Source organism: Rhinoderma darwinii, assembly GCF_050947455.1.
Source record: "Rhinoderma darwinii isolate aRhiDar2 chromosome 3 unlocalized genomic scaffold, aRhiDar2.hap1 SUPER_3_unloc_2, whole genome shotgun sequence".
NCBI lineage: Eukaryota > Metazoa > Chordata > Amphibia > Anura > Rhinodermatidae > Rhinoderma > Rhinoderma darwinii.
Genome location: NW_027461745.1, coordinates 948308 through 964247, shown reverse-complemented (window position 1 = coordinate 964247; position 15940 = coordinate 948308). Strand labels below are relative to the sequence as shown.

The 15940-nt window shown below is 41.6% G+C and overlaps 1 protein-coding gene across 1 annotated transcript in view; it reads left to right on the top strand.

The window, feature by feature from the left end:
• The first annotated feature begins 7466 nt into the window (after positions 1-7466).
• LOC142683473 (beta-1,3-galactosyltransferase 5-like) overlaps positions 7467-15940 on the top strand; it is a 65116-nt gene continuing 56642 nt past the window's right edge. The window contains exon 1 of the mRNA XM_075847327.1: positions 7467-7581. The gene's annotated coding sequence lies outside the window, so the exon portion shown is untranslated. The remainder of the gene's footprint in view (positions 7582-15940) is intronic.

Here is a 15940-nt window from a genome sequence, read left to right as displayed (position 1 = left end):
CATAGATGAAGGGGATGCCCCCTTGTCCTTATTACAGACCTAGATGTAGGGGATGCCCCCTTGTCCTTATTACAGACATAGATGAAGGGGATGCCCCCTTGTCCTTATTACAGACCTAGATGAAGGGGATGCCCCCTTGTCCTTATTACAGACATAGATGTAGGGGATGCCCCCTTGTCCTTATTACAGACCTAGATGTAGGGGATGCCCCCTTGTCCTTATTACAGACATAGATGAAGGGGATGCCCCCTTGTCCTTATTACAGACCTAGATGTAGGGGATGCCCCCTTGTCCTTATTACAGACCTAGATGTAGGGGATGCCCCCTTGTCCTTATTACAGACATAGATGTAGGGGATGCCCCCTTGTCCTTATTACAGGCTTAGGTGTAAAAAGATCATTAGAAAGATCTCTGTACTGTCCAGCAGCAGCACTCACACAGAAATTGTTGATCAGGTGCCCAGCAAAACGTCCCGGTCCTCGGACGTAATGTAATGTATAGAAAAAGAAACTTTGCAGCACTCCAATATGAAAAAAGTGGTGGTTTATTCACTCCAGATACAACAGCAACGTTTCAATCCTACAATAGGATCTTTATCAAGCCTAGTGACACATCTAATACTGCAACCATATATAGGGTTGAGACTACTTTGCATAATTGGTCTCATTACAATATAATAAAGTGTTAAGTGCTTAAAAACTTGATTAATATATGGTTTAAGGTATCATTGTACATAATAAACATGATACAGAAGGTGCATATACAATAGCGTGAACAGCAATATACAATACAACAAACGTTAAAAACAACTGATTAAATCATAATCATTTATGCCTCAGTGGTGTTGCGATACATCATCATGAACCCACTCACCAATCAGAACTTCAGATGCATCAGGTAGATCATTAGTATGCAAAGCCCTAGGCATACATAGTAGCAGTCAGCTGCACAACTCATGGTAATTAGGATGTGATACATCCGTGTAATCCCCAGAGGCGGAAATGTATCGTTGCTCAGCAGCAGGACGCATCGAGCGCATCAAAATGATGTAATGGGTGTCAATGCGTTCCACTGGTCTGATCATGAGTATAACGGCATCACAAGTTGCCAGGCAACTGATGCAGATATACCACGGATAGCAGATAGCACGGCTATGTCAGTCAAAAGGTCTAAATTGCAGAAAAAGCAAAATACATTAATACATGCTCCTCATGGTAAGTAATGGAGATATCGAAAAGTAGCGTTACAGTATTATATTATTATATCGGCTTATTGTAGATGATCCACACGTGGGTACACAGATCTCTGTCCACTGTCACGTGTCCAGAACGACCTTATTCCCAGAGTTTCCAGAACCACATAGCAGCGTCTTCACGTGCACAGGATGTCCCGTCAACCTCACCCGTGTAACGGACCAAAAGTGTCACATCAGCGACATCGTATCCCAATGAAGAATATATATTTTTTAATATTATAATATCTCTACATCACTTAAAACCAAGAATAGGAGACTAGAAAAAACTTAATTAAATAATATACATATTTTATTGATATAATAGGACCAAAAGAACATAACATAGCCATGCCAAGTATCAATTACACAGTAACTTTATTATTGAAAATAATAGAGGAGATTCCGAAATTCTGTTGGGAGTGGTATTCAGATCTAAAAGAATACAGAAGCGGGTGAGGTTGACGGGACATCCTGTGCACATGAAGACGCTGCTATGTGGTTCTGGAAACTCTGGGAATAAGGTCGTTCTGGACACGTGACAGTGGACAGAGATCTGTGTACCCACGTGTGGATCATCTACAATAAGCCGATATAATAATATAATACTGTAACTGTAAAGGATCTGCCAGGCACAACTTCTATGTATACGCCCATGGGTAATCAGTCTGCACCGGGTTCTATGTCTCTGAGACTGACTCCATCTTCCACCACTCAGGATGGCAGGCTTAGGAGTGGGAGAGCCTATCGCAGCCTGGCCAGACGGAGCTAGCTCCCGCCCTCTGTCTATTTATACCTGCCTTTCCTGTTCCTCCTTTGCTTGTGATTCTTCTCGTGTGGTTTCCTGGACTTGCTGCAGCTCCTAGCTATTTGACCTTGCTTCATACTGACCCCGGCTTACTGACTACTCTCCTGCTCTGCGTTTGGTACCTCGTACATTCCTGGTTTGACTCGGCTCGTTCACCTCTCTTGTTGCTCACGGTGTTGCCGTGGGCAACTGCCCCATTTCCCTTTGCTTGTGTCCCCTTGTCTGTTTGTCTGTCGTGCACCTACTGAGCGTAGGGACCGTCGCCCAGTTGTACCCCGTCGCCTAGGGCGGGTCGTTGCAAGTAGGCAGGGACTGAGTGGTGGGTAGATTAGGGCTCACTGTCTGTTTCCCTACCCCCCTGCCCTTACATAATCACAAGCACATATACCTAGGCTACCCTGGTCCCTCACTCTATTATGGACCCCCTTGAGACCCTGGCTCAGCAAATGAAGGGTCTCTCCCTACAGGTCCAGGCCCTGGCTCAGAGGGTCAACCAGCCTGACGCTGCCATGGTAGTACCCCTCACCTCACCTCTTGAACCCCACCTCAAGTTGCCTGACCGGTTCTCAGGGGACCGGAGTACTTTTCTCTCCTTTCGGGAGAGTTGTAAGCTCTACTTTCGCTTAAAGCCCCACTCCTCAGGTTCTGAGAGCCAGCGGGTGGGTATAATTATGTCCCGGCTCCAGGAAGGGCCCCAAGAATGGGCCTTCTCCCTGGCTCCTGACGCCCCTGAACTTTCCACCGTTGACCGTTTCTTTTCTGCTCTCGGACTCATTTATGACGAGACTGACAGGACTGCCTTTGCCGAGAGTCAGCTGGTGACCTTACGTCAGGGTAAGAGACCTGTGGAGGAGTATTGCTCTGACTTTAGGAAGTGGTGTGTAGCTTCTCAGTGGAATGACCCTGCCTTAAGGTGCCAGTTTAGGTTGGGTCTGTCGAACGCCCTGAAAGACCTGCTAGTTAGCTATCCCTGTTCTGACTCCTTAGACCAGGTTATGGCTTTAGCGGTACGACTTGACCGACGTCTCAGGGAACGACAACTTGAAAGTTTTTGTGTTTTCCCCTCTGACTCCCCCATGATGCCTCCCGAGGTCCCGTTGCTTCGCTCTTCCACGGAAGACTCTGAGGTACCTATGCAACTCGGGGCCTCCGTGTCCCCCCAACAATGTAGAGAGTTCCGCAGGAAGAATGTTCTCTGCTTCTATTGTGGGGATGACAAACATCAAGTGAACACCTGTCCTAGGCATAAGAATAAGCAGACGGAAAACTTCCGCGCCTAAGTGATCATCGCGGAGGTCACTTGGGCGCACAGGTATTTCCCGTAAATATGAAACGTAATAAAATCTTGCTTCCCTTTCAGGTCTCTTTTGGTGGTAGGTCTGCTACCGGCAGTGCCTTCATGGATTCAGGGTCTTCTGCTAATATCATGTCTGTGGAATTTGCTATGTCTCTAGCTATGCCTTTGATTGATTTGCTTAAACCTGTCCCGGTAGTGGGTATCGACTCCACTCCTCTTTATAATGGTTATTTTACGCAGCATACCCCTGTTTTTGAACTCCTTGTTGGCTCCATGCATTTGGAGCAGTGCTCTGTACTGGTGATGCAGGGATTATCGTCCGATTTGGTTTTAGGCCTTCCCTGGTTGCAGTTGCATAATCCCACGTTTGACTGGAATACTGGGGACCTTACCAAGTGGGGTAATGAATGCTTGACGTCATGTTTTTCTGTTAATTCTATTTCTCCCCCTGAGGAGGTGAACACGCTACCTGAGTTGTTCAGGACTTTGCCAATGTTTTCTCTAAGGAGGCCTCCGAAGTGTTACCTCCTCATAGAGAATACGATTGCGCTATCGATTTGGTACCAGGAGCTAAGCTCCCTAAGGGTAGGATATTTAACCTTTCTTGTCCCGAACGTGAAGCCATGAGAGAGTATATCCAGGAATGCCTGGCCAAGGGTTACATTCGCCCCTCTACTTCTCCGGTAGGTGCTGGCTTCTTATTCGTAGGGAAGAAGGATGGTGGTCTTAGGCCATGCATTGACTACCGTAACTTGAATAAGGTCACTGTAAGGAACCAGTATCCCCTTCCTTTGATTCCTGATCTCTTTAATCAAGTCCAGGGGGCCCAATGGTTCTCTAAGTTTGATCTACGGGGGGCGTATAACCTTATCCGCATCAAAGAGGGGGATGAGTGGAAGACTGCATTTAACACGCCCGGAGGTCATTTCGAATACCTCGTCATGCCCTTTGGGTTGTGTAATGCCCCCGCGGTCTTCCAGAATTTCATAAATGAGATTTTAAGGGATTACCTGGGGGTATTTCTTGTAGTGTACCTTGATGACATACTCGTGTTTTCCAAGGACTTGTCCTCCCACATTGAGCATGTCAGGAAGGTGCTCCAGGTCCTTCGGGAAAACAAACTGTTTGCTAAGACCGAAAAATGTGTGTTTGGTGTGCAAGAGATACCATTTTTGGGTCAAATCCTCACTCCTCATGAATTCCGCATGGACCCCGCCAAGGTCCAGGCTGTGGCGGAATGGGTCCAACCTGCCTCCCTGAAGGCGTTACAGTGTTTCTTGGGGTTCGCTAATTATTACAGGAGATTTATTGCTAACTTCTCGTCATCGCTAAGCCTCTTACGGACCTCACTCGCAAAGGTGCTGATCTCCTCCACTGGCGTCCTGAGGCTGTCCAGGCTTTTGAGGTCCTTAAGAAGTGCTTTATCTCGGCTCCGGTGCTGGTCCAGCCCAACCAAATGGAGCCATTTATCGTGGAGGTTGACGCATCCGAGGTGGGAGTGGGGGCTGTCTTGTCCCAGGGTACCAGGTCCCTCACCCATCTCCGTCCCTGTGCCTACTTCTCCAGGAATTTTTCGCCCACTGAGAGTAACTATGATATTGGCAACCGCAAACTCTTAGCCATTAAATGGGCATTTGAAGAGTGATGCCACTTCCTGGAGGGGGCTAGGCACCAGGTAACGGTCCTTACCGACCACAAGAATCTGGTTTTCCTAGAATCTGCCCGGAGGCTAAACCCGAGACAAGCTCGATGGGCGCTATTTTTTACCAGATTCAACTTTTTGGTTACCTATAGGGCTGGGTCTAAAAATATTAAGGCCGATGCACTGTCGCGTAGCTTCATGGCCAGCCCTCCTTCGGAGGAAGATCCTGCTTGTATTTTGCCTCCTGGTATAGTCGTTTCTTCTATTGATTCTGATTTAGTCTCTGAAATTGCGGCTGATCAAGGTTCAGCTCCCGGGAACCTTCCTGAGAACAAGCTGTTTGTTCCCCTGCAACTCCGGCTAAGGGTACTTAGGGAAAATCATGACTCCGCACTATCTGGTCATCCAGGCATCCTGGGTACCAAACACCTCATTGCCAGAAACTATTGGTGGCCTGGGTTGCCTAAAGACGTTAAGGCCTACGTCGCCGCTTGTGAGGTTTGTGCCAGGTCCAAGACTCCCAGGTCCCGACCAGCGGGCTTACTACGTTCTTTGCCCATTCCCCAGAGACCTTGGACCCATATCTCCATGGATTTTATCACCGATTTGCCTCCATCTCAAGGCAAGTCAGTGGTGTGGGTGGTAGTAGACCGCTTCAGTAAGATGTGCCACTTTGTGCCCCTCAAGAAACTACCCAATGCTAAGACGTTAGCTACCTTGTTTGTCAAACACATCCTGCGTCTCCATGGGGTCCCTGTCAATATTGTTTCGGACAGAGGGGTACAATTTGTTTCATTGTTTTGGAGAGCCTTCTGTAAAAAGTTGGAGATTGATCTGTCCTTCTCCTCTGCCTTCCATCCTGAAACTAATGGCCAAACTGAGAGGACTAATCAGTCTCTAGAACAATATTTAAGGTGTTTTATCTCTGACTGTCAATATGATTGGGTCTCATTCATTCCCCTCGCCGAATTTTCCCTTAATAACTGGGTCAGTAACTCGTCAGGGGTCTCCCCCTTTTTCTGTAATTTTGGGTTTAATCCACGGTTCTCCTCCATTTCACCTGGTAGTTCCAACAATCCCGAGGTAGAGGTCGTTCATCGGGAACTGTGCACAGTCTGGGCCCAGGTTCAGAAGAACCTGGAGGCGTCCCAGAGTATACAAAAAACTCAGGCTGATAGAAGACGTTCTGCTAACCCCTTGTTTATGGTCGGGGATCTGGTGTGGTTATCGTCTAAGAACTTGCGCCTTAAGGTCCCGTCCAAGAAGTTTGCTCCCCGGTTTATAGGGCCATATAAGGTCATTGAAGTCCTCAATCTTGTCTCCTTCCGACTAGAGTTGCCCCCATCTTTTCGTATGCACGACGTGTTTCATGCCTCCCTCCTTAAACGCTGCTCCCCGTCCTGGGCTCCCTCGAGGAAACCTCCTGTTCCCGTTCTCACCCCTGAGGGGGTGGAATTCGAGGTGGCCAAGATTGTGGACAGCAAGATGGTCCAAGGCTCCCTCCATTTCCTGGTCCATTGGAGAGTATACGGGCCTGAGGAGAGGACTTGGGTACCCGCCCGGGATGTTCACGCTGGGGTATTGGTCAGGAAGTTCCACCTTCGTTTCCCCAATAAATCAGGTCCACATAGAAAGGGTTTGGTGGCCCCTCATAAAAGGGGGGGTACTGTAAAGGATCTGCCAGGCACAACTTCTGTGTATACGCCCATGGGTAATCAGTCTGCACCTGGTTCTATGTCTCTGAGACTGACTCCATCTTCCACCACTCAGGATGGCAGGCTTAGGAGCGGGAGAGCCTATCGCAGCCTGGCCAGACGGAGCTAGCTCCCGTCCTCTGTCTATTTATACCTGCCTTTCCTGTTCCTCCTTTGCTTGTGATTCTTCTCGTGTGGTTTCCTGGACTTGCTGCAGCTCCTAGCTATTTGACCTTGCTTCATACTGACCCCCGCTTACTGACTACTCTCCTGTTCTGCGTTTGGTACCTCGTACATTCCTGGTTTGACTCCGCTCGTTCACCTCTCTTGTTGCTCACGGTGTTGCCGTGGGCAACTGCCCCATTTCCCTTTGCTTGTGTCCCCTTGTCTGTTTGTCTGTCGTGCACCTACTGAGCGTAGGGACCGTCGCCCAGTTGTACCCCGTCGCCTAGGGCGGGTCGTTGCAAGTAGGCAGGGACTGAGTGGTGGGTAGATTAGGGCTCACTGTCTGTTTCCCTACCCCCCTGCCCTTACAGTAACGCTACTTTTCGATATCTCCATTACTTACCATGAGGAGCATGTATTAATGTATTTTGCTTTTTCTGCAATTTAGACCTTTTGACTGACATAGCCGTGCTATCTGCTATCCGTGGTATATCTGCATCAGTTGCCTGGCAACTTGTGATGCCGTTATACTCATGATCAGACCAGTGGAACGCATTGACACCCATTACATCATTTTGATGCGCTCGATGCGTCCTGCTGCTGAGCAACGATACATTTCCGCCTCTGGGGATTACACGGATGTATCACATCCTAATTACCATGAGTTGTGCAGCTGACTGCTACTATGTATGCCTAGGGCTTTGCATACTAATGATCTACCTGATGCATCTGAAGTTCTGATTGGTGAGTGGGTTCATGATGATGTATCTCAACACCACTGAGGCATAAATGATTATGATTTAATCAGTTGTTTTTAACGTTTGTTGTATTGTATATTGCTGTTCACGCTATTGTATATGCACCTTCTGTATCATGTTTATTATGTACAATGATACCTTAAACCATATATTAATCAAGTTTTTAAGCACTTAACACTTTATTATATTGTAATGAGACCAATTATGCAAAGTAGTCTCAACCCTATATATGGTTGCAGTATTAGATGTGTCACTAGGCTTGATAAAGATCCTATTGTAGGATTGAAACGTTGCTGTTGTATCTGGAGTGAATAAACCACCACTTTTTTCATATTGGAGTGCTGCAAAGTTCCTTTTTATATATATAGTCCCAGTTCTGGGTGTATGTGCAGCGTAGGTTCCCACCTTACAGAGGTCGCCTTGTCGTGGCAGGTGGGCTAACACTTTTTGATCAAAATGTGCACTAAGAACCTCCCTATTTGTAAGTAGATTTAGCTTTAGTGCATATTTATTTATATTTAGTGGTTTAGGTGGCATTAGTGTCGCAGGGTGCTGTCACCATTCTATGTTTGCTATATATATATATATATATATATATATATATATATATATATATATATATAAAAGAGAAAAGTCCAAATACAATGTCAGCCGCACAGCCTTGTAAATCGTAGGTGGGTGCCGACCTGCTCAGCTCAGGGCTAACAGACCTGCTGTAGTAGAATCCAAAAATCAGGCAGCACTCCAAGGTATAAGCAAGGTAGAAAAAGGTGCTTTATTGGTCCATATACACACGACGTTTCAGCTCAACACAGGAGCCTTTCTCACTTGTATTATATTCTCCTCCTCTGTAGTATTATATTGTTCTCCTCTGTAGTATTATATTCTCCTCCTCTGTAGTATTATATTGTTCTCCTCTGTAGTATTATATTCTCCTCCTCTGTAGTATTATATTGTTCTCCTCTGTAGTATTATATTCTCCTCCTCCTCTGTAGTATTATATTCTCCTCCTCTGTAGTATTATATTCTCCTCCTCTGTAGTATTATATCCTCCTCCACCTCTGTAGTATTATATTCTCCTCCTCTGTAGTATTATATTCTCCTCCTCCTCTGTAGTATTATATTCTCCTCCTCTGTAGTATTATATTCTCCTCCTCTGTAGTATTATATTCTCCTCCTCTGTAGTATTATATTCTCCTCCTCTGTAGTATTATATTTTCCTCCTCTGTAGTATTATATTCTCCTCCCCTGTAGTATTATATTCTCCTCCCCTGTAGTATTATATTCTCCTCCTCTGTAGTTTTATATTCTCCCCTCTGTAGTATTATATTCTCCTCTTCTGTAGTATTATATTCTCCTCCTCTGTAGTATTATATTCTCCTCCCCTGTAGTATTATATTATTCTCCTCTGTAGTATTATATTCTCCTCCTCTGTGGTATTATATTGTTCTCCTCTGTAGTATTATATTCTCCTCCCCTGTAGTATTGTATTGTTGTCCTCTGTAGTATTATATTGTACTCCTCTGTAGTATTATATTCTCCTCCTCCGTAGTATTATATTCTCCTCCTCTGTAGTATTATATTGTTCTCCTCTGTAGTATTATATTCTCCTCCTCTGTAGTATTATATTCTCCCCCTCTGTAGTATTATATTCTCCTCTATAGTATTATATTCTCCTCCTCTGTAGTATTGTATTCTCCTCCTCTGTAGTGTTATATTCTCCTCCTCCTCTGTAGTATTATATTCTCCTCCTCTGTAGTATTATATCCTCCTCCTCTGTAGTATTATATTCTCCTCCTCTGTAGTATTATATTATCCTCCTCTGTAGTATTATATTCTCCCCCTGTGTAGTATTATATTATCCTCCTCTGTAGTATTATAGTCTCCTCCTCTGTAGTATTATAGTCTCCTCCTCTGTAGTATTATATTCTCCTCCTCTGTAGTATTATATCCTCCTCTGTAGTATTATATTCTCCTTCTCCTCCTCCTCCTCTGTAGTATTATATTCTCCTCCTCTGTAGTATTATATCCTCCTCCTCTGTAGTATTATATTCTCCTCCTCTGTAGTATTATATTATCCTCCTCTGTAGTATTATAGACTCCTCTGTAGTATTATATTCTCCTCCTCTGTAGTATTACATTATCCTCCTCTATAGCATTATATTCTCCTCCCCTGTAGTATTATATTGTTCTCCTCTGTAGTATTATATTCTCCTCCTCTGTAGTATTATATTGTTCTCCTCTGTAGTATTATATTGTTCTCCTCTGTAGTATTATATTCTCCTCCTCTATAGTATTATATTCTCCTCCTCTGTAGTATTATATTCTCCTCCACTGTAGTATTATATTCTCCTCCCCTGTAGTATTATATTGTTCTCCTCTGTAGTATTATATTCTCCTCCTCTGTAGTATTATATTCTCCTCCTCTGTAGTATTATATTCTCCTCCTCTGTAGTATTATATTTTCCTCCTCTGTAGTATTATATTCTCCTCTTCTGTAGTATTATATTCTCCTCCTCTGTAGTATTATATTCTCCTCCCCTGTAGTATTATATTATTCTCCTCTGTAGTATTATATTCTCCTCCTCTGTGGTATTATATTGTTCTCCTCTGTAGTATTATATTCTCCTCCCCTGTAGTATTGTATTGTTGTCCTCTGTAGTATTATATTGTACTCCTCTGTAGTATTATATTCTCCTCCTCCGTAGTATTATATTCTCCTCCTCTGTAGTATTATATTGTTCTCCTCTGTAGTATTATATTCTCCTCCTCTGTAGTATTATATTCTCCCCCTCTGTAGTATTATATTCTCCTCTATAGTATTATATTCTCCTCCTCTGTAGTATTGTATTCTCCTCCTCTGTAGTGTTATATTCTCCTCCTCCTCTGTAGTATTATATTCTCCTCCTCTGTAGTATTATATCCTCCTCCTCTGTAGTATTATATTCTCCTCCTCTGTAGTATTATATTATCCTCCTCTGTAGTATTATATTCTCCCCCTGTGTAGTATTATATTATCCTCCTCTGTAGTATTATAGTCTCCTCCTCTGTAGTATTATAGTCTCCTCCTCTGTAGTATTATATTCTCCTCCTCTGTAGTATTATATCCTCCTCTGTAGTATTATATTCTCCTTCTCCTCCTCCTCCTCTGTAGTATTATATTCTCCTCCTCTGTAGTATTATATCCTCCTCCTCTGTAGTATTATATTCTCCTCCTCTGTAGTATTATATTATCCTCCTCTGTAGTATTATAGACTCCTCTGTAGTATTATATTCTCCTCCTCTGTAGTATTACATTATCCTCCTCTATAGCATTATATTCTCCTCCCCTGTAGTATTATATTGTTCTCCTCTGTAGTATTATATTCTCCTCCTCTGTAGTATTATATTGTTCTCCTCTGTAGTATTATATTGTTCTCCTCTGTAGTATTATATTCTCCTCCTCTATAGTATTATATTCTCCTCCTCTGTAGTATTATATTCTCCTCCCCTGTAGTATTATATTCTCCTCCCCTGTAGTATTATATTGTTCTCCTCTGTAGTATTATATTGTTCTCCTCTGTAGTATTATATTCTCCTCCTCCTCTGTAGTATTATATTTTCCTCCTCTGTAGTATTATATTCTCCTCCCCTGTAGTATTATATTGTTCTCCTCTGTAGTATTATATTGTTCTCCTCTGTAGTATTATATTCTCCTCCTCTGTAGTATTATATTCTCCTCCTCTGTAGTATTATATTCTCCTACTCTGTAGTATTATATTGTTCTCCTCTGTAGTATTATATTCTCCTTCTCTGTAGTATTATATTCTCCTCCTCTGTAGTATTATATTGTTCTCCTCTGTAGTATTATATTCTCCTCCTCTGTAGTATTATATTGTTCTCCTCTGTAGTATTATATTCTCCTCCTCTGTAGTATTATATTCTCCCCCTCTGTAGTAATATATTCTCCTCTATAGTATTATATTCTCCTCCTCTGTAGTATTATATTCTCCTCCTCCTCTGTAGTATTGTATTCTCCTCCTCTGTAGTGTTATATTCTCCTCCTCTGTAGTATTATATTCTCCTCCTCTGTAGTATTATATTCTCCTCCTCTGTAGTTTTATATTCTCCCCTCTGTAGTATTATATTATCCTCCTCTGTAGTATTATATTCTCCTCCTCCTCTGTAGTATTATAGTCTCCTCCTCTGTAGTATTATAGTCTCCTCCTCTGTAGTATTATTTTCTCCTCTTCCTCTGTAGTATTATATTCTCCTCCTCCTCTGTAGTATTATATTCTCCTCCTCTGTAGTATTATATCCTCCTCTGTAGTATTATATTCTCCCCCTCAGTAGTATATTATTATCCTCCTCTGTAGTATTATATTCTCCTCCTCCTCTGTAGTATTATATTCTCCTCCTCCTCTGTAGTATTATATTCTCCTCCTCCTCCTCCTCTGTAGTATTATATTCTCCTCTTCTGTAGTATTATATTCTCCTCCTCCTCCTCTGTAGTATTATATTCTCCTCCTCTGTAGTATTATATTCTCCTCCTCCTCTGTAGTATTATATTCTCCTCCTCCTCTTCCTCTGTAGTATTATATTCTCCACCTCCTCTCTGTAGTATTATATTCTCCTCCTCCTCCTGTGTAGTATTATATTCTCCTCCTCCTCCTCTCTGTAGTATTATATTCTCCTCCTCCTCTGTAGTATTATATTCTCCTCCTCTGTAGTATTATATTCTCCTCCTCCTCTGTAGTATTATAATATCCTCCTCTGTAGTATTATATTCTCCTCTTCCTCTGTAGTATTATATTCTTCTTCTCCTCCTCTGTGGTATTACATTCTCCTCCTCCTCTGTAGTATTATATTCTCCTGCTCTGTAGTATTATATTCTCCTCCTCCTCTGTAGTATTATATTATCCTCCTCTGTAGTATTATATTTTCCTCCTCTGTAGTATTATATTCTCCTCCTCCTCTGTAGTATTATATTCTCCTCCTCCTCTGTAGTATTATATTCTCCTCCTCCTCCTCCTCTGTAGTATTATATTCTCCTCTTCTGTAGTATTACATTCTCCTCCTCTGTAGTATTATATTCTCCTCCCCTGTAGTATTATATTCTCCTCCCCTGTAGTATTATATTGTTCTCCTCTGTAGTATTATATTGTTCTCCTCTGTAGTATTATATTCTCCTCCTCCTCTGTAGTATTATATTTTCCTCCTCTGTAGTATTATATTCTCCTCCCCTGTAGTATTATATTGTTCTCCTCTGTAGTATTATATTGTTCTCCTCTGTAGTATTATTTTCTCCTCTTCCTCTGTAGTATTATATTCTCCTCCTCCTCTGTAGTATTATATTCTCCTCCTCTGTAGTATTATATCCTCCTCTGTAGTATTATATTATCCCCCTCAATAGTATATTATTATCCTCCTCTGTAGTATTATAGTCTCCTCCTCTGTAGTATTATAGTCTCCTCCTCTGTAGTATTATAGTCTCCTCCTCTGTAGTATTATATTCTCCTCCTCTGTAGTATTATATTCTCCTCCTCTGTAGTATTACATTTCCTCCTCTATAGTATTATATTCTCCTCCTCTGTAGTATTATATTGTCCTCCTCTGTAGTATTATATTATCCTCCTCTGTAGTATTATAGTCTCATCCTCTGTAGTATTACATTATTCTCCTCTGTAGTATTATATTCTCCTCCTCCTCTGTAGTATTATATTCTCCTCCTCCTCTGTAGTATTATATTCTCCTCCTCCTCCTCCTCTGTAGTATTATATTCTCCTCTTCTGTAGTATTATATTCTCCTCCTCCTCCTCTGTAGTATTATATTCTCCTCCTCTGTAGTATTATATTCTCCTCCTCCTCTGTAGTATTATATTCTCCTCCTCCTCTTCCTCTGTAGTATTATATTCTCCTCCTCCTTTCTGTAGTATTATATTCTCCTCCTCCTCCTGTGTAGTATTATATTCTCCTCCTCCTCTCTGTAGTATTATATTCTCCTCCTCCTCTGTAGTATTATATTCTCCTCCTCTGTAGTATTATATTCTCCTCCTCCTCTGTAGTATTATAATATCCTCCTCTGTAGTATTATATTCTCCTCTTCCTCTGTAGTATTATATTTTTCTTCTCCTCCTCTGTGGTATTACATTCTCCTCCTCCTCTGTAGTATTATATTCTCCTGCTCTGTAGTATTATATTCTCCTCCTCCTCTGTAGTATTATATTATCCTCCTCTGTAGTATTATATTTTCCTCCTCCTCTGTAGTATTATAGTCTCCTCCTCTGTAGTATTACATTATTCTCCTCTGTAGTATTATATTCTCCTCCTCCTCTGTAGTATTATATTCTCCTCCTCCTCTGTAGTATTATATTCTCATCCTCCTCCTCCTCTGTAGTATTATATTCTCCTCCCCTGTAGTATTATATTGTTCTCCTCTGTAGTATTATATTGTTCTCCTCTGTAGTATTATTTTCTCCTCTTCCTCTGTAGTATTATATTCTCCTCCTCCTCTGTAGTATTATATTCTCCTCCTCTGTAGTATTATATCCTCCTCTGTAGTATTATATTATCCCCCTCAGTAGTATATTATTATCCTCCTCTGTAGTATTATAGTCTCCTCCTCTGTAGTATTATAGTCTCCTCCTCTGTAGTATTATATTCTCCTCCTCTGTAGTATTATATTCTCCTCCTCTGTAGTATTACATTTCCTCCTCTATAGTATTATATTCTCCTCCTCTGTAGTATTATATTATCCTCCTCTGTAGTATTATATTATCCTCCTCTGTAGTATTATAGTCTCCTCCTCTGTAGTATTACATTATTCTCCTCTGTAGTATTATATTCTCCTCCTCCTCTGTAGTATTATATTCTCCTCCTCCTCTGTAGTATTATATTTCCTCCTCCTCCTCCTCTGTAGTATTATATTCTCCTCTTCTGTAGCATTATATTCTCCTCCTCCTCCTCTGTAGTATTATATTCTCCTCCTATGTAGTATTATATTCTCCTCATCCTCTGTAGTATTATATTCTCCTCCTCCTCTTCCTCTGTAGTATTATATTCTCCTCCTCCTCTCTGTAGTATTATATTCTCCTCCTCCTCCTGTGTAGTATTATATTCTCCTCCTCCTCTCTGCAGTATTATATTCTCCTCCTCTTCTGTAGTATTATATTCTCCTCCTCTGTAGTATTATATTCTCCTCCTCCTCTGTAGTATTATAATATCCTCCTCTGTAGTATTATATTCTCCTCTTCCTCTGTAGTATTATATTTTTCTTCTCCTCCTCTGTGGTATTACATTCTCCTCCTCCTCTGTAGTATTATATTCTCCTGCTCTGTAGTATTATATTCTCCTCCTCCTCTGTAGTATTATATTATCCTCCTCTGTAGTATTATATTTTCCTCCTCTGTAGTATTATAGTCTCCTCCTCTGTAGTATTACATTATTCTCCTCTGTAGTATTATATTCTCCTCCTCCTCTGTAGTATTATATTCTCCTCCTCCTCTGTAGTATTATATTCTCCTCCTCCTCCTCCTCTGTAGTATTATATTCTCCTCTTCTGTAGTATTACATTCTCCTCCTCTGTAGTATTATATTCTCCTCCCCTGTAGTTTTATATTCTCCTCCCCTGTAGTATTATATTGTTCTCCTCTGTAGTTTTATATTGTTCTCCTCTGTAGTATTATATTCTCCTCCTCCTCTGTAGTATTATATTTTCCTCCTCTGTAGTATTATATTCTCCTCCCCTGTAGTATTATATTGTTCTCCTCTGTAGTATTATATTGTTCTCCTCTGTAGTATTATATTCTCCTCCTCTGTAGTATTATATTCTCCTCCTCTGTAGTATTATATTCTCCTACTCTGTAGTATTATATTGTTCTCCTCTGTAGTATTATATTCTCCTTCTCTGTAGTATTATATTCTCCTCCTCTGTAGTATTATATTGTTCTCCTCTGTAGTATTATATTCTCCTGCTCTGTAGTATTATATTCTCCTCCTCCTCTGTAGTATTATATTATCCTCCTCTGTAGTATTATATTTTCCTCCTCTGTAGTATTATAGTCTCCTCCTCTGTAGTATTACATTATTCTCCTCTGTAGTATTATATTCTCCTCCTCCTCTGTAGTATTATATTCTCCTCCTCCTCTGTAGTATTATATTCTCCTCCTCCTCTGTAGTATTATATTCTCCTCTTCTGTAGTATTACATTCTCCTCCTCTGTAGTATTATATTCTCCTCCCCTGTAGTATTATATTCTCCTCCCCTGTAGTATTATATTGTTCTCCTCTGTAGTATTATATTGTTCTCCTCTGTAGTATTATATTCTCCTCCTCCTCTGTAGTATTATATTTTCCTCCTCTGTAGTA